This window comes from Cetorhinus maximus, chromosome 12, assembly GCF_964194155.1.
Source record: "Cetorhinus maximus chromosome 12, sCetMax3.hap1.1, whole genome shotgun sequence".
Lineage (NCBI taxonomy): Eukaryota > Metazoa > Chordata > Chondrichthyes > Lamniformes > Cetorhinidae > Cetorhinus > Cetorhinus maximus.
Window position 1 is genome coordinate 89,610,765 of NC_135890.1, and position 18,789 is coordinate 89,629,553.

Consider the following 18,789-nt stretch of genomic DNA (forward strand, 5'->3'; position numbering starts at 1 on the left):
TGCCTGCTCCAAGGGAACAATCTTCATTGTAAGTAAACAACAAGCAGGTTATGCACAGCCTCTCCCACCACTGACATCATTGGTGTGCAACCATGCCAGAGCTGGTTTGTGCCTGCATGTGATAGTGTCACTCACTCATCTGATCTCTTGGGCTCGCTGGTCACTGTGCCTTCGCTTCTTGCTGCCTGCAGTTCGGAGAGCAGTCTTGACCGCCACTCGTCCATACCCTCATTGCCCTCTCCAAAGCCCACAACACCCCACTTCCTGAGCCCTCTTCACCACCCCCCTCCTGGGCCCTTGCTGCCCCCCTTCTTCCCGGGCCCTTCCTGCCCCTCTCCTGGGCCCTTGCTGCACCCCCCACCCCCACCCCAGGCCCATGCTGCCCCCTCTCCTGGGCCCTTGTAACCCAGGCCCTTGCAGCCTCCTTTCCAAGGCCCTTGCTGCCCACCCCTGGCCCCATCCCGGACCATCGCTGCCCCCTTTCCTGAGTCCTCGCTGCCCCATTTTCTGGGTCCTCTCTGTCCCTTCTCCCAGGCACTCACTGCCCTTCTCCTGGGCCCTCACCACCCTTCCTTCTCCTGACCCCTGCCATCTTTTACAGAGCCCTTGCCACGTAGTGCTCTGGTCATTGGCTGCTGTAAGACACAGTATATCTCTGTCTCTCTCCCCCTGGGATTCAACACTTCACTCATTAACCCAGCAGACACCCTCCTTCCCTCCTGACTCTAACGCAAACCAAAAAGGGGCTGTAGGTAAAGGTATATTCCTCAGCAGTGCACTAGGTTTAACATTGCCTGGACAAGAAACACACCCACACATTATAATGCCCGGGCTTCTGACATTTTAGCATCCAAAGTTTCAGCACAATATCTACATTGCTGCTATGAGATACCAACTAGCATATATTCCTCAAAGAAAGGACTTGGCTTTCCTAGACCTGCACCATCTTTGATGCACACAGCTGCTTATATGTCACTGTTTTGATGGCACAGGCACTGCAACTACCTGTACGGGAAGTGCGCCCTCTGCAGTTGTGTCATCACCAAAGTCAACCATTTATTTACCTCAACGCATGTTGGTATGTTCATTGAGACAATTTTTTATGCTGGATTTAGCTATTTTCATTTTCTTGAGCAGAATGGGAGAGTGTGGTCTTTGAACTTCTGAGGATAACTCTTGATTTTGTGCAATGGTGTAAAACAAGTGATAGAGAATTGGCAAACCATTTTACGACTCTCCAGATGTTTATTTCCATTGACTCAACAGAGATGTAAAACAGGCTACCACCCATATTAATTATTGCACAAAGCCAGGATTTATTCCTCCTGGTGTTCTTCCTATCAACTCATCCAAGATCCAACTGGCAAAACAGCAATGAATATGGCACAACATTTTGAAGCATTACCTTGTTTATTTCTATATGAAATCTCTGGACTCCTCCAATTCCTGCCTCTTGCACATAACCAAATTCTTCCACTCCACCATTGGCCATGCTTCCGGTTGCCTTGATCTGAAACTCTGGAGCTTCCCCCACCATGCACCCAGCCCTGAAACCTCTTCTCCTCTGTACCTCTCTCTTCTCCTATAAGACGCTCCTTAAAAGCATACCACTTTGATGTTCTTGTGAAGGACCATCAGACATTTTACTATGTTAAAGATGCTATATAAATGCAAGGTGTTGTTGTACCCAGGACCCTAAGGTGGATTTTCGAGTTGCTGCACAGTTGTAAAATTGGCGTTGTGAATTGGCCACGCGTTATACGAACTGCTTGATTTTTATTTCTGTTGATTTCACTTTCAATTTTTCTCTGGTGAAATCTGAAAAACAAAACTCTTCAGAAGCAGACTTCGGTTCATATGGCAGTCAGATTCTTGCCTAACCTTAACTCTAATGATGAAATTCCTCTTTTAATGCCTGTATTCTCTCCATAACCCTGTTTATTAAATCACATCCTCAGAAACTGGTTGTATCAAATCTACAAAGAAAGGCATCCACCCATTAGGTTCTGCTGTGTCCCCCCACTGCACCCACTACAATAAGCAATTTGTGAAAGGTGTTCAGATGTCATTAGGAATGTACAAACTACAAGATGTAAGCTGTGCTTTTAAACAAGACCATGGACCAAATCATTAAAACGTGTTTAACTTGTACATAATGCTGTCTGTGAGGTTAAGAAAATTATACATATGTGTCCCCACTTTATGCAGAAAATTATGCATGCTGCAAAAAATATTCAGAGGAAAAACAAACAAGTAATCAAATTGTGTAGCAACCCAAAGCTTTATATTTTGTTTTTATATGTGGCACCAAAATATGCTTTATACCAGAGGACAAAGGAAGAATATGTAACCATCAAATAAAACCATGACTAATAAAGCCAAGAGTTTGGTTTTGTTCTCAACTAGGCTACACAAAGCCTTTCACAATGCTGGAGGATTCATCACTACTTGTGCAAGTGTTTTGCAGTAAATTGCTATTTTGCTGTGTTTCTTTATGCTGCTGTTATTTCTTGTAATGTCGTGAGGCTTTCATACTTAGCACAATCCAGCACAATGTTGTCAGTTCTTCGCACTCTAATCTTGCTACATCTTTGCATTGTCATTTTAAACAAAAGTACACAGCCCCTGCAATGTTTTCATCGGTGTGCACAAAGCCGACTGAGTTTATAAAGCAAATCTTTCCTTTCTGGACCTTGTTTACAGAAAGCTTAAAATGTCAGGTGACAGAACAAGCATTTCATCTGCTCTCTGTCGGCAGAGAGAGAAGCGAGGAAAAGCACTTTGAGCCTTGGACAGTGCTTGTTGGTGGTAGGACACTGCGAATGGGGGAAAAAGTGGGACTTCTGTGGTTTTAAAGAAGAATTAACATGCTTTCACTTGAGAAGAATCAGCTGAAGAATGACATCAGAAGAAAAGTAGCAAGATTTTGGACAAGGCCTCCTGAATAGGCCCTGATCTCCTTAAGCTTGTACTCTTCTCACTCTTTCTGAGAACAAATGAAATGTGCGAGAGAATGAGTCTGAAAACCATAATCCGCAGCCACTTTGCCCTGTGGTTATGCTTTGACTGACCTTTGATTTACATTTACTTGCTAGTTTCCTAAACCTCCCAGGGTTCCTCATGGTGAAGGCTTCAAAAACCTGATTAAAAGCCTACTGCACTGGAATTCCACCATTCAAATGTGGTGAGAAGGATGAAAAGGAGATTCTTTGTGTCCGTTAATTCTTGTTAAGAACCCTATTTGGCTAGTCCTGACGAGCTGCATCTCTGCTGAAAGCAATGTCACACCAAGAGAACTTGATGTCACTTTTCCTGTGCAAAGTTTTTTTTTTAAGAAAGGGGTTTTTCGCAGTTTTAACTATGAGACCAATTGTGCCCAGCCTATCCTTAAAATCTATTCATCAGTTTTGTAGACAGTTATTAAGTTACAGAGCAATGTATTCTTGCTCCATAACAATAAATTCCAAATGATACTTGAACTGCCAAGTTACTGTATAAACAAGATAAAAAATGTTAAGCTTGCAGTATAACAGTTCTTGCTACATACTGCCGTAATCATTCAGGTAGGGTGTTCAAGTCAGTCATAATACCCTTTCATTTATTGCCTCCCTCTCCATACCACACTAAGGACGCCTGAATCTACATTGAGAAGAAACCTTGTTTTTAATTGTTAACAACATATTATATTGTATAACGTTAATACATTGGAGGGAGTTAAAGTGCAGGGTCCCAATAATGATCACAAGCTATTTGAGCTTCACATCTGTACTGAATGATCCACTCTGTTTCCTGATGCATTTGAAGTATTTCTAATTCCTTCCTGTTCCTTCCCTTATTTTATATATCATACTTAACTCAGAATGCACCAATTTTTAAGTAGGAATGAGCCAAATTGAGATGGGTTAGGGACACGGGTTAGTTCCCATATAAATATCTTTAACAGACTGTATTGGATAGAAATGGGTATACGTTGTGTCCTACGTTACAACATTTGTTCATGTGCGCTCTGCTGAAGGCAGGTTCTTGGCTCATTGTCTGCCTATGCTTCATCCTGAGCCATTTTCTTGGCAGTTTCTGTCAGTGGTGGTTTGCTATTGCTTTCCATTCGGGCAGGGCAAAGAGGCAGGGCCCAAGTCTACCTCAGTCAGAATGGGAAACCTATTCTGTTGGCATTATTCTGAACCACACGCTAGCCATCTAGCCAACTGAACTAATTGGCCCTATATTACTACATAACTTCAAAAGTACTTCATTGGTTGTAAAGTGTTTTGGGGCACCCTGAGGTCATGGAAAGCACGATATAAATGTAAGTCTTTTCTTCCTCTCGAGTGTACAATGGGGGACGAGGCATACCAATTTAGTGGGACACCTTGTGCCTTTGTAAAGTCCTCTGTTAGGTGTTCTGGAAAGATGCTTAAAGTAGGTCTAAAACCCTTTAAATATGTAAATTAGGCACATAACTCCTGTTACAGGGGTTAATCCAGAAATTGAGATTCTTTACTAGCTTCTGTGGTCACCAACTCCTAGTATATTTTGTTTTAAATATTTTATAGCAGCCTATACTCAATTCTAGGCCTATACATTATTGACAACTCCAGGAAAAGCTGGTACATTGTCTCTGACTACAATAAGAAATGTTAAAGCAATGGGGAGAAAGTAAAGAGGATTGATGCTGTCTTATAATGATTTACATATTCAGTGCAGACAAAAACTGCCAAAACATGAAACATTAGGGTTTCTAGGAATTTAGCCAATGTCATGGCATCACATGACCTGAAATTTGTAAAGAGATCATTTTCATGACTTGTGAAATGATTTGTCCCACAAGTATCAAGCTAACAATAATACAAGATATGGTTTTGTTATAGAGTTGATCTTCCAGGCAAGCTTTCCTGGTGGAAACATTTAACTTTATTTACAAGACAGCAGCAACGACATGTGTGCATCAAACTCCATAACTAAAGAAGAACTCTCTCCTAGAGGTTCCCCATGCTGTCAACCCATTGGTTTACACAGATCATGTGATCTTAGAACACAGGATTATTCTTAATGCTACAGGCCCACGTTTATCAAAACTATAATTACTACAGGTTTCATCTTATATTATTTTATTTCTGGACCAATTTTATTCATGGTTCTCATAACATGCTGAGTTATGGTTCAATGTACTGAGGGAGTGTTGCATTTTTTGGGGGTACCATCTTTGGATGAGATATTAAACTGCAGCTTTATTTGTCCTCTCAAATGGACATAAAATCTCCATGGCACCATTTGAAGAAGGGCATGGAAGTTCCTCAACCAACCAACATCACGAGAACAGATGATCCCTTTGCTGTTTGTTGGACCTTTCCATGAGCAAACATCCTTCATTACAACAGTAACTACACTTCTTTGGTTGTAAGTGTTTTAAAGTGACCTGCAGTGATGGAAAACACTATATAAATGCAAGTCTTTCTTTCTTCCCAGGCCCAGACAAAATGTGCAGGCTCATTACAGCCAAACCTGATCGTGTGCTTGCCTGAGATCCACATTTTCAGCAGTGATAAGCGGACAGCTCTCAGGAGCACAAGACTGCTGGTTTCTTTTTCTGCTAATCGAGGGGTTCTAAAGCCATTATAGCTCATCTGTAGCTAAGACTGGCTAACTCAGCAAAGACCATGGACCAAGTCTATATATTCTTGGACTTTATGGCACTCTCGGTCAGTATGTATGAATTTTGTGACTCCTTGGTGCATTTTAAGTATGTCATTAGGATACATAACTTCAATTAATTGGATCAAAATCATTAGAAACTGATGCAACAAATACTTCAGGCATGTTGACAATTTTCAACACTATCAAAATCAATTCCTACTTGTTAAATGATGCCTGAAAAGGATTGGTGCCATTAACATGGTCTGTTCAAAGCTTCATAGAGACTGGAGAATAGAGAGTAATGGACAGGTTTCAGAAAATTCTTCCAAGTGAATGTTTAGCGTGTACAATAAACAAACATCTTCAAGCAGTGAGCCTTTATTACAAAAAAATTTGGAATCCTCACTGATGAATGAAAAAAAATCTTAGTCAGATTTGTTAATCCTTAATTAATTTTGATTATAAATAGCAATGTAATGGTTTCTGTCATTCCATTTAAACCTAATACTTAAAACACCAGTCTGCTTTGGCACTGGGATTCCTCATGTGGAGGCATCAGCCTCTGAGTGTTTGGCACAATGTGCCTGTACATCATTATGTGAGAATGGATCTCCACAGGTCCATTACACTTTCTTTGTCTTGAATACACTTACACATTTAATCTAATTTCCTGACAACCTCAATTAATGGAAGAGGTAGCAATTAAGAATTAATTAAAGATCCTGGCGTTATAGGGTATGTTAAATACCTGTAAATGTGAACCATGGAATGGTACCAATAAAGAACCCCAGTAACTCTGGAAAAAGTCTAATTACTGCTGCATTTAATTTAATTAAAGACAAACTACATTGGTTGCATTTTAACCCTTTCTTGGCAAAGTGGTTTCTGTGCCTCAACATTCCTATTTTAACAAATGATAAAACAATTTGTTTTTAATTTATCCAGTGGTGACTGTGATATATGAGCTGTCCTATACTCTATGCATTTTTGAACTCTTAATGTATAGAAGGTACTGTGAAAAGAGTTTCAAAATACAATGACATTAAAATTCTGTGGGGGATCTCAGTCTCCTGCTGTATCCTTGGCAGGAGACCAGCCGAACCCCCAGAGAAACAGCATAAGCAGCCATTTGTACCCCACTGAAGTTACGGTGGGAGACAAGGAAAAACCAGACGAAAATTTCAGGTCACTGTTCATTTCCCTGGTGAAAGGGACTGTGCAAAAACTTGATTCAGCTTCCTGATGCCCGAGTAAAAAGAAAATTATGCATTTATACAGCATCATTCACGACCTTATAACATCCCAAAGCACTTTACAGTCAATGAAGTAATTTTTTTAGGTTTAGTCACTATTATAATGTGGTAAACATGACAACCAATTTGCACACAGCAAGATCCCACTGTCATGTTGTTATACAGATATAAGCACCAATCACTCATAAGGGATTGTGTAAACACGTTGTGGGTTCATATTAGACTAGGCACATGGGAACATTTATATATAGGTAGAAAGCTTGAAGACATCAGCAGCAGAGCTGTGTGTGTGCTCTCCTCAAGAGCAAAAGTGAAACTAAGACTGGATCGCATGACACACTTCCCTTCTAGTGATGTCATCTTGCTATCCTGAATTGGCTTACCAATAAATTGTGGACTGTTGTCCATAATGATCTCACTAAGTACAACAAATAAACTGAAAATAGCACTTATAGTGTGCCTGACAGTTGTGCTTGATGTATGAGCAATTGTCGAATAATGGGGTACCTTGACTATGACAAAATCAATGCCATGGGCATGAAAGAGGTCGCATGGATGGGTAGGAACCTCATGTGGAATCAGTAATTCTTTGTGCTGACTGGGCATATGCTCTTGACATGCCTTGCATTTCTTGACGGCAACTTCAATGTCATTGTCCATGCCCGACCAATAGGCTGTCTCTCTTGCGAATCTTCTTGCCCAATCTATGCCTATGTGTGAGTGATGAAGTTAGTGAAGAATATCAGGTCACAAAGGTTCCGGTATGATGACCTGCCTGTCTTTAAAAATGACTCCCCGGGAGATGCCTAGATCATTCCAAAAAGGCCAAAATTGTCTCACGTGTTCGTGGACATGCGGAATTGAATCAGGCCATCCTTCAATGATGGTTTTCCACAGTTTCTGTAGTGTAGAATCTTTCACTGATTCTTCTTGTAGCTGCTGGCATTTGCGTTGTGCAAAATGTACCAGATCAGTTGATGGACTTACATTCTCCTGCAAGCGTAACATTGCAGCTCCCTTGAACTGCCAATTTTTTTGAAACATTCTGGATATTTCGACATTAAGTTATGAACTGAGGTGATAGGAGTAGTTTTTGAGGTTGATCTGCCGTATGAAGTCTGACTGATTCCATGGATTGTGACTATTGTGAGGTCACAGCATACCGATCGACCTACAATCACTGTACCTTTATTCTCCACGATGTGGAACGTCTGTGACACCCAGGAGGATTGATTGTACTTGCATTCCAGGACTATGGATCCTGCACATGGAACAAGTGACCCGTTGTACGCTGAAAGTTGCGCAGTCATAGCTTTCATTGTTCTGTTCCATGTCTGTGGATACATGTCTTTTAGAATCCGCAGAGATAGAATGTTGTCACTTGTCCCTGTGTCAATCTTAGCAAATAACGGATAATTGCCAACTTTCTTAGGACAGATAAATTGAAGCTTGGCAAACACCTCAGACAGTCTAACAGCATTCTAGGTTTCCACAAGATTGACGGTATGAAAATATGTTCACCACTCTTTGTCTTGTTGTGCACATCATCATCATTTTCTGGTTTGTCAATCACCTCATGTATATGTTTCTGACAGGATACCGGATAGTCATTTGTATTGCTTGAAGGAGCCCATTGTGTATGGTCTGTTTGGATCAGCGCACGGCTCTTTGTAGTTGTATCAGCCTTTGTTCTAGTGCACTGCCACTGTTGATGGTTCTTTCTGTCATATGCCTTGCAGAATTGATGGAAAACTGGGAGGTTCCTTGGTGCATGCAGAAGGCTACACCTTCCACATGGCTTGCTGTGTTTGGGCGTTCTAGTGAGCGTGTCAACAATTGTGGTACTAGCCAGGACCTGTAAGCTTCATCAACCTGCGAGAATCACTTCATACTCACATCCATCCTTGAGTAGTTCTTCGATGCTATACATTTTGGGCTTGTTCAGCAGATCTTTCTGGAATGCTTCCATGGGGGTGGATGCGATCACCAACTCAACGGTTCTGTCAGCTAGCTCTGTGTTTGAAAAATCACAGTACGTACCCTTTGCTCTGCATTTGCTGATGAAGTGGCCTATGGGATCTGTGGGCTGTTGTTGAAGTGACATGAACTCCAGTTGATGAGTACGGAAGTTTAACTTGATTCTGAACTGGTCTTCCAATATAGTCCGTATTTTTGGGGGATTCTTTAGCTCTTCTTCTGTTAATCTTGACATGTTCAGCCTGTGTAGACCTTCATTTCCAATTGCCATGTGAATTTTTATGGCTTGCTTGTCTGCTTCAGAAGCACCTGCATCAAGGAACCATAGTTTTGTACACTGTTTAAAGCATTTGAATTCAGATAGTAGGTCAGCTGCATCTCAATTCAAACTGGGGGATTTTGTGGACATTCCATCAATATCCCTTTGACTTTCCTCCTTATTTTATTCAATTTATGGTTCAGCAACTCCCAAAGCCACCAGTTATAATCGGAATATTCTCTGGCCCAATTTTATGACTGTTTTTTATTGTTTGGCTCTGCCTTGCTATTGATCCGGCCCACACCCGGGTCACTCACCTTTCCCTACTGAGCTAACCTGGTGCTGTTCCTCTCAACACACTGTCCCACTCACTGAACTGACAGGCTATGTGCTACAATCTCACCATGAGAGAGCTGTCTGCTTACTAGCTCTATCTCGGACGCTATGTCTTCAAAGCTTTTCCATGCAATCACCATGCTGTGATTTCAACACTCTTCGATGCTGCGACTCCGTTGCAGTCTGACCAGCACATCAAGGGTCATCTCATGCCATGTAGAATTATCTAAGGCTGTTCACCATGTCATACCTGTACTTACTCTTGCTGCCAGGCTGTTTGACTGCTGCTGAGCACCATGTCAATAAATGCTGGACTAGCCAGCAACACCCACATCCCATGAATGAATATAAAAAATGTTGTGTTGTTATAATGATATAAGCACCAATCGCTCATAAAGGATTTTGTTAGCACATTTATTTAGGCTAGGCATATGGGAACATTTATACATAGCGAGTAAAGATAGATACAACAGAAGTATTCAAAGTTATGAGGTGTTTTCATAAAGTAATTAAAGAAAAATAGTTCCCATTGGTAGGAGAGTCAATAACTAGGCAATGAATACAAGATAATTGGCAAAAGAACAGGGTGGGTAGTTGAGGGTGGGGAAGATGAGAATTTTTTTGATACAGCGAGTTGTTACAATTTGGAATGCACTGCCTAAGAGGGTGGTGGAAGCAGATTTAATAGTAACTTTCAAAAGGTAATTGGATAAATATTTAAAAAGGAAAACTTGGCAGGTGTTTGGGAAAAGAGCTAGTGGGACTAACTGGATAGCCCTTTCAAAGATCTGGCAAAAGAACCATGGACCAAATGGTCATCTTCTGTCCTTTAATATTATAGAAATAACTGCAAGTAAGTAAAGGTTTCTGTGAAAATTTACATCTGTTCATTAACCCTTGATGTAACTGGTTTCAGTGGCAGGAGTAAATCATGTCTGTAACATCCACAAAACTGGCTGACTGGTGGATCAGCAACTATTGGGGTTGCCTTTCTTCTCTATCAATGCCAGCTGAATTGAAGGTGAACAGTTTTTAAAGAGAGTTGCACCTACCTCTCCACTCTCCTGCAACATGTAGATAGTGAGACTCAGGAGACAGCATTAGCTGAATCAGAGTACTGCGGGTGAGAAGGAGCAAGTGATAGTGGCAGCCAAAGATACCTATGCTTTATTTCCTAAAGATTCTGACCTCATGGGGCCTCCTTACAAAATGAGATTGAGCACAATCTTTTACATAAGTCATTTTTGCCTCTGCAAAATACCCTTAAATATTTGGCAAGCAGTGTGGAGGAATCAACTAGCTGGATCAGCGCAGTCATTGTTACAACAGGACCCCAGGCAAGGTCCCCCAATTTGTTAACTTCCCAAACAGGACCCCAATTTTTTTGTTCACGAGTGAGGAGGAATGAGCTGGCTTCCCGTCTTTTTTCAGCCCCCTTAGTTGGTCACAACAAGGTTAATTTAAAAGGATCCTTTCCCCCGGTAGATATCTTTTCCCAGTCCAAATGTATTTATGCTTTAGAAGGAGCCAATTTAATCAGGCTTTCTTGATTCAAAGTAGGAGTAAGCTTATTAGTTACTAAACAACCCGAGAAAAAAATAATAAAAATGCAACACACATATGCACAGATCAGAAATGAGAAGTTGAGTCCAAATAAAAGTTTTAAAAGACATACGAATCAGTCTTTGGCTTGTCAGTGAGGCATTGATGTCGAAACGTTGCAGCTGTTAAGTTGGATGATTCTGGTAGAGCTGACTTTGGCAGTTGAGCAGTCAGTTTGGAGACACTTGATTCTGCCGGTTGGCTGAAGAAGCTGTCCTATTTCCTTTTGATTGTGGCTTTGCTGACTTCCCTCCAGCAACAGAGAGGGAGACAGACTTTGCCAGCAAATGCAGGGGTGACTAGTTGATCTTATTTTCTCATTTTTTGCAAAAATATACTTTATTCATAAAGTATCTGAAAGAACATGACAAAATACTTCAATATGGCCATCACCAAAATGCAATAATATTCAAGTTTCCCACATAGATCATGTCGCACCCAGAGGTGCTTCAATATAATTAATGAACATTACAAACATTTAAAAATGGTTATAACAGACAATGCAATGGTATTTAAGTTGTCTACATAGATCATGTTGCACACTGAGGTGCTTCAATATAATTGTGATACATGTAATATGTACTGCATATATTCAATGTGAGTCATACAGCCTGAAGGGTTTATACAATTCCGAGCCCCTCAGTGCACTATGGCTGAAAAGCCTTAGACAACGACCTTTCCCTATTGCGCCTTTGCGGCAGCTGCCCCAAGCTTTAGTGCGTCCCTCAGCACATAGTCCTGGACCTTGGAATGTGCCTGTCTGCAACACTCAGTCAGGGACAACATTTTGCACTGGAAGACCAACAAGTTTCGGGCAGACCAAATAGCGTCTTTCACCGAGTTGATGATCTTCCAGCTGCAGTTGATGTTTGTCTCAGTGTGTGTCCCTCGGAACAGCCCGTAGAGCACAGATTCCTGTGTCACAGAGCTGCTCAGGATGAACCTCGACAAAAACCATTGCATCTCTCTCCTGACCTTCTTTGCAAAGGCACAATCCACAAGGAGGCGAACAACGGTCCCTTCCCCACCACAGCCATCTCGAGGGCAATGTGCAGAGGGAGTGAGACTGCTGGCATGTAGGAATATCTGATGGGGAGGGCCTTTCTCACCACCAGCCAAGCTACATCTTGGTGCTTGTTGGAAAGTTCTGATGATGAGGCATTCTGTCAAATGACTTTGACAGTCTGCTCGGGGAACCATCCCACAGGATCCACCAGCTCCTTTATCCACAGGGCCTCTAGGACGTTACATGTCGACCACTGCCTGATGGATTTGTGGTCAAAGGCGTTTCTCTGCATAAATATTTCCATGAAGGACAGGTGGTACGGCATGGTCCAACTACTTGGAGCGTTCCATGGCTTCGCAACACCGGAGACAGATAGAACCTCAGTACGAGGTGACAATTGGTATTTGTGCACTGAGGGTCTACGCACAGTTTGGTGCAGCCACACACAAAGGTGGCCATCAGGATGAGGGCGATGTTGGGCACGTTTTTTTTCCTTTTATCTAGAGGTTTTGTACATCGTGTCCTGTGGACACAGTCCATTTTTAACCTCCAGATAAAGCAGAAGATGGCTCGGGTGATCGCCACAGTGCAGGAGTGAGGAATGGGCCAGACCTGCGCCACGTACAGCAACACCATGATGACCAGGCTCTTACCCATAACGGAGAGCGAGCATCGCTCCCACATGCCCAGTTTTCTTTCCACCATAGCCACTCACTCCTTCCAGTTTCCAACGCATGCTCTGGTCCCTCCGAACCATATCCCCAGCACCTTCAGGCAGTCTGACCTGATGGTGAAGGGGATAAAGGATCGGCCAGTCCAGTGACAAAGAACATGGCCTCGCTCTTGCCGCAATTTACCTTGGCTCCCGAGGCTAGTTTGAACCGGTTGCAGATGTTAATTAGTCTCCGTACCGACAGCGGATCTGAGCAGCAAGCGGTGACACTGTCCGTGTACAGGGACGCTTTGACCTGAGTGCCTCCACTGCCTGGGATTGTCACTCCTCTTATGCCCGGATACTTTCTGATGGACTCAGCAAAGGGTTCTATGCAACACATGAACAGGACAGAGGAGGGAGGGCAGCCCTGCCTGACTCCAGATTTAATTGGAAAGCTTTCTGATTCCCACCCATTGGTTGAAACTGTGCTACTGATTTTTGTGTCGAGTAGTTAGATCCAATTGCGGATTCCCTCCCCAAACCCCATTTTGGAGAGCACATCCACCATGTATGTGTGCAATACTCTGTCAAAGGCCTTCACTTGGTCCAGGCTGATGAGGCAGTTTTCCACTCCCCTGTCCCACACATAGGCAATTGTATCCCTGAGTGGGGCAAGGCTGTCAGAGATCTTCCTGCCGGGGACAGCGCAGGTCTAGTCAGGGTGGATCACCAACTCCAGAGCAGACTTGACCCAATTGGCGATGACCTTGGACAGAATTTTATAGTCCACATTCAACAGTGAAATGGGTCACCAATTTCTAATTTCCTCCCTTTCCCCCTTTCACTTGTAGATGAGGGTGATGATGCCTTTCCTCATGGATTTTGACATGCTGCCGGCCAGAAGCATACTCTAGTATGTTTCTAGCAGGTCTGGGCTGATCCAGTCCCACAGAGCCAAATACAACTAAGCTGGCAAGCTGTCACTTCTGGGTGTTTTACTCTTCTCAAAGGACTCAAGGGCCTTAGTCAGTTCATCAGGAGTTAGCAGTTTGCCCAGGCTCTCCCGTGTACTGTCGTCTAAGACCTCCGTGATAGAGGACAGGAAGGACTGGGAGGCTGTGCTGTCTGTGGGCTTCACATCATACAATTGGCATAAAAGGATTTGCTGATCCTCAAAATGTTGCACTGCGATGACTTTACTGAGCCATCTTCTTCCTTCAGGCTGCTGATCACAGGGCCCTCTCTGTACCTTTTGGGAGCAGAAACGTGAACACGTCTCATCCTGCTCCACGGAGCGGACTCTGGACCCTAAGATGATCTTGGAAGCCTTTGAGGCAAACAGAAGGCTTACTGGCTCTTCATCTCTTGGAGTTCCTCCTTGGCATCGACCCCCATCAACTGCAGCCAGAGCATGCTCTGCATGTTTTTCTGGAGTCGGGACCTTTCCTCCTGTTCCTTTCTCGCCTTCTGAACTCTTTTGAGGTTGAAAAACTTCTTGATGTTCTCCTTGACCGCTTCCCACCAGTGTGTCAGGGACTCAAGGAGGGGTTTCATGATTCTCCAACCTTTGTAATCCCTCTTGAGTTTCTCAATGTTCTCTGGGGTCAGCAGTTGCACATTCAGCTTCCATGTCCCCCTGCCAACCCTCTGGTCTTCCTGTAAGTGAGGAAGTGGTCAGAGAAGAACACTGGCTTGATGTCGGTGGATCTGACTGTGAATGTTTGAGACAGAAACAGGAAGTCTATACAGAAATGTTGGCCTTTATTTCAAAGGGAATGGAGTGTAAAAATAGAGAAGTCTTGCGAAAACTATACAAGACCACACCTAGAATACTGTGAACAGTTTTTGGTCCCCTTATCTAAGGAAAGATATACTCGCATTGGAGGCAGTCCAGAGAAGGTTCACTAGGTTCATCCCGAGTATGGAGGGATTTTCATATGAAGAGAGGTTGAGTAGGTTGGCCCTGTACTCACTGGAGTTAGAAGAACGAGAGGTGATCTTATTGAAACATATAAGATTTTTAGGGGGCTTGACAGGGTAGATGCTGAGAGGTTGTTTCCCCTTGTGGGACAGTCTAGGACCAGAGGGCATAATCTCAGAGTAAGGGGGTGTCAATTTAAAACAGAGATGAGGAGGAATTTCTTCTCTGAGGGTAGTCAATCTTGGAACTGCAATGGAATTCTTTACCGCAGGGGGCTGTAGAGGCTGGGTCATTAAATATATACAAGGCAGAGATAGACAGATTTTTAATCAGTAAGGGAATCAAGTGTTTTGGGGAAAAGGCAAGAAAGTGGAGTTGAGGATAATCAGATCAGCCATGATCTCATTGAATGGCGGAGCAGACTTGATGGGCCAAATGGCCTACTTCTGCTCCTACAAGTCTTATGGTCTATCCTGGAACGGATGGACCCATCTGGCCATGACCAGGTGTATCTACGCTGTGCTCCATCTGCAGGGTCGCTGAAGAAGTCATGCAGCTTGACACCCTTTACTGTTTCCATCAGGAGTCTGGATATAGCGTCCAATCTGCTGTCGGCCCTGCCGGATCGTCCAGCTGCATCAATGATGCAGTTGAAGTCACCACCCAGGATGACCGGCCTGGAAGTGGCCAGCAGCAGTGGGAGCTGCTGAAGGACCGCCAGCCGCTCGCTGTTTTGAGCTGGGGCATACACGTTAATTAACCAGAGCAGAGCATTCTTGTATAATACATCTGCTACAAGGAGGCACCCGCCCACTACCTCCAGATCGATAGCCCATGGGACCACCATCGTGACCATTGCCTGTAGGAGTTGAGGTGCGGTATCGCACACTCCTGCAGAAACAACAGGTCAGCTTTGACCTTGGAAAGGCAATCCAAGTTCGCTACACATCACAGAGTAGATTTAACGCTATTCACTTTAATGGACACAATCTTTATTCCCATTTCTAAAGCATTTTGTCGCTTACCTGACCTGCTGTCTCTGATAGTTCCAATCCTTTGGTCTGCTCCTGCATACCCATAGGGCAGAATTTTACCATCGGCGAGCAGGGGGCGGGGCCCGCTCGCCAACACGTAAAATGACGCGGGATGACATCGGGCGGAACCCCCGACGTCATCACGCCCCATTTAAATATTCAGGAAGGCGGGGGCACAGCGAGATCAGCTGTCCACCCGCCAACCTGTCAATAGCCAATTAAGGCCATTGACAGGATCGATTAAACAATTAAAGGACCTGCCCGTCCAACCTTAAAGTTGGTGGGCAGGCCAGGAGCCCCGGCGGCAAATCAAGAAAACAGGAAACCTCATCCAGCGGTGCGATGAGGTTTCATGCAGGATTTTAAAAATTTAAATAAAGATTTTCTGTAAATTATGACCATGTCCCATCTCATGTGACATTGTCACATGAGGGGGACATGTTAGGGAATGTTTTTTTTTTCTATTTTTAATATTTTTCAAAGTGGAAGCAATCTCCCTGAGGCTGCACTTAGCCTCAGGGAGATGTGCGCTCTTTTGTATGCATGCGCGAAAGAGCGCACTCTCGCTTTTAGGGAATCCCCACCCGCCCGCACAGGGAGCGCATAGCGCTTCCCGCCGGATGTCACGCTGGGCAGGCCTTAATTGGCCCGCCCACGTAAAATGGTGGTGCGGCCCGCTTCGCTGGCGGGGATCGGCTCCCCGCCTGTGGAGATTGGGTCAGGCCCGCCCAACAGGCAGAAAATTCTGCCATAGTGTTCACAAATTGCCTCACTTTGATGGACTGAGAAAACATCCTGAACTGCCCCATTGGAGATGTTCTGCTCAGGTGACATCAGGAGGTTCATGCACGGAGCGAGACTTGAATTGTTCTCTGTTGGAGCAGTCTCTCTGATCCATTCCTCCTCCCGGTTGCTGCTCCCGGTTTCCTGGGGCTGTGGTGTGCTGGCCTCTTCAAGTTGAGGGTGAAGTTGGGGTGTGTTGGTTTCTTTGTCATCTCCAATGTTCTGGAGCTCGGGTGTCTCCTCCTCCATCTCCCTAGAGCTTTGCTGCTTTTTCTGTAGGTTCCACCCTTGCCCTTCTGCATCCGAACAGCAGCAGCCCCTGTCATTTGCCTCTTGCTGCTTGTCTGGGAAGTGGCTTAGACCCTTTTTAGCCCCTTCTTCTTTTTGGTCTTCTTCGCCAGCTGACACCCCCCTGGTTGATTGTCCATTGGTTCCTCCTCCATTGATTTGCTCTGCTGAGGATAGGGAAGTTCGGGGGTGGTGCAGTTGTTTGGCCAGCTGCTGCCTCAATCTTTTCCTTCCTCTTGTCTCTCTCTGTGCCCTCCTTTGTCCCATTGTGCTCACTGGAGGCCTTGGTGGGTGGAGATTTGCAAATCTCCTTAGCGGTAGTGACAGTCACCGTTTTGTCTGCTTGCCCCTCCTTGGCCGCCTGTGCGTAAGTGAGGTAGCGTTTAGGGCAGGTCTTGTAAAGGTGGCCTGCCTCACCACACAGGTTGCAGCACTTAGTCTGTTCGCAGTCCTTTGTCTGGTGCCCTTCCTGCTTGCAATTCTTGCAGAGGACGGTGCAGAGCATCTTCTGGTACTGTCATTCTCACAGCACACTAGCACACATTAGCACCCTAGCACCACTCTGCAATTAGCTTTTTAACCCATTTTCCCCCTTGTGTTCCTGTAAGGGAAATAAACTATGTCTTGCCCCCAGAATCTGTTTTCTAAGACCTCTGGCCATTTTACATATTCTGAGACATGAATCAACAGGAGATGGATTTTAGATGTCAGCAACCACAGGAGATTAAAGTTCAGTCTTTTGCAATTTTCATATCTCCTTTTTAAGTGTCTCTGCTTCAAGAAGGCCATGACTTTTCAGGTGAGCTGCTGCATGTTCTTTCAGAGCAGGTCTGTCAGTATAATCCACGCAGGAATTTTCCAGAAAGTGTTCACTTTATATTATCAGCCATCTTATGCTCAGTGTGCTTGCTTGTATTTCTTTAAAAACACACAGGTCTTCCTTAAAAAGTTCAATATGCCCGTACGTATAGTCGTGGCTGTAATCAGCTTTTATGACACCATGGATAAATGCTTTTCTGAAATGCAGTGCTTGGCATTAGCCTGGAAACCCTCAGCATTGCAGGTTCTAAGCACAATATCATTATTATTATTAATTATTATTATTAATGAATGTCAGATTGTTGTAGTGGAGACCTTGGGCTCAAATATACAAAGAGGCTTTCTTGTCCAGGTGAACTACGTTGGGCAGTTTGATTAAGAGGACCTTAAAACAAGGATGCACACTCATTGCTTCAAGGAGGTGTTCTTCCATGTAAATCAGCTGAGACACTCTGAGAGTGTTCCCAGCACCAACGTAATATCTGGAGTAGGTATCGATGAGGCTGGTTCCTTTCAGAGTGATTCCATTTCACTTGCATCAGTCATCACTGCTTAAGTGACAGTGGATGTGGCAGCAAGTGGGCAAGGCCAGCTGTTCACAGCTGCAGCACTCCTGGCTGAATACATTGCAAGATCAGCAGCGAAGCAGTCCAAGGAAACCAGAGCCACCCGAATCACAGCTGACTTGTCACTGAAATGCTGCATCTAGCCAGCTTGCATATGTACTGCTTTGACAGGAGAGTCATTCAGAAGAAACAGCAGTTTAGAGATCAGACTGGGCTACTTGACTGGCAGTTCAAAGTCCATGTCCAAGCTGGGAAGTCACTAAATCTGAACTGCAGCCCCTTCCTATTACCCTTCAGCTATAGACATGTATGCCACAAGTGTTCAATCTTTAAAGCAACAGGAAAGGGTCAGGAGCAGCAATGAGAAGTGAGTTGGGGGGTAGAAAGTACATCTGTCAGCTTGGCAGAGGAGAGGGATGAGGGAAGTAAGAGTCCCCTTATCAAGTGGGCACTTCTAAAAAAAGTTATTTGGCTTTAAGAATTGAAAACAAGAAGAGAACCGGACTCCAGAGAAGTAAATCAATGGAGTGCAAAAGAGAGGATTGTGGAAATATCATCAAACAGGTGCAAAGAGATTGAAGGATCAATTAAAGATTTGTAATTATTCTTCTTTTATTATATTTAGATGGATAATTACAAGCTTACTTATACCTAGG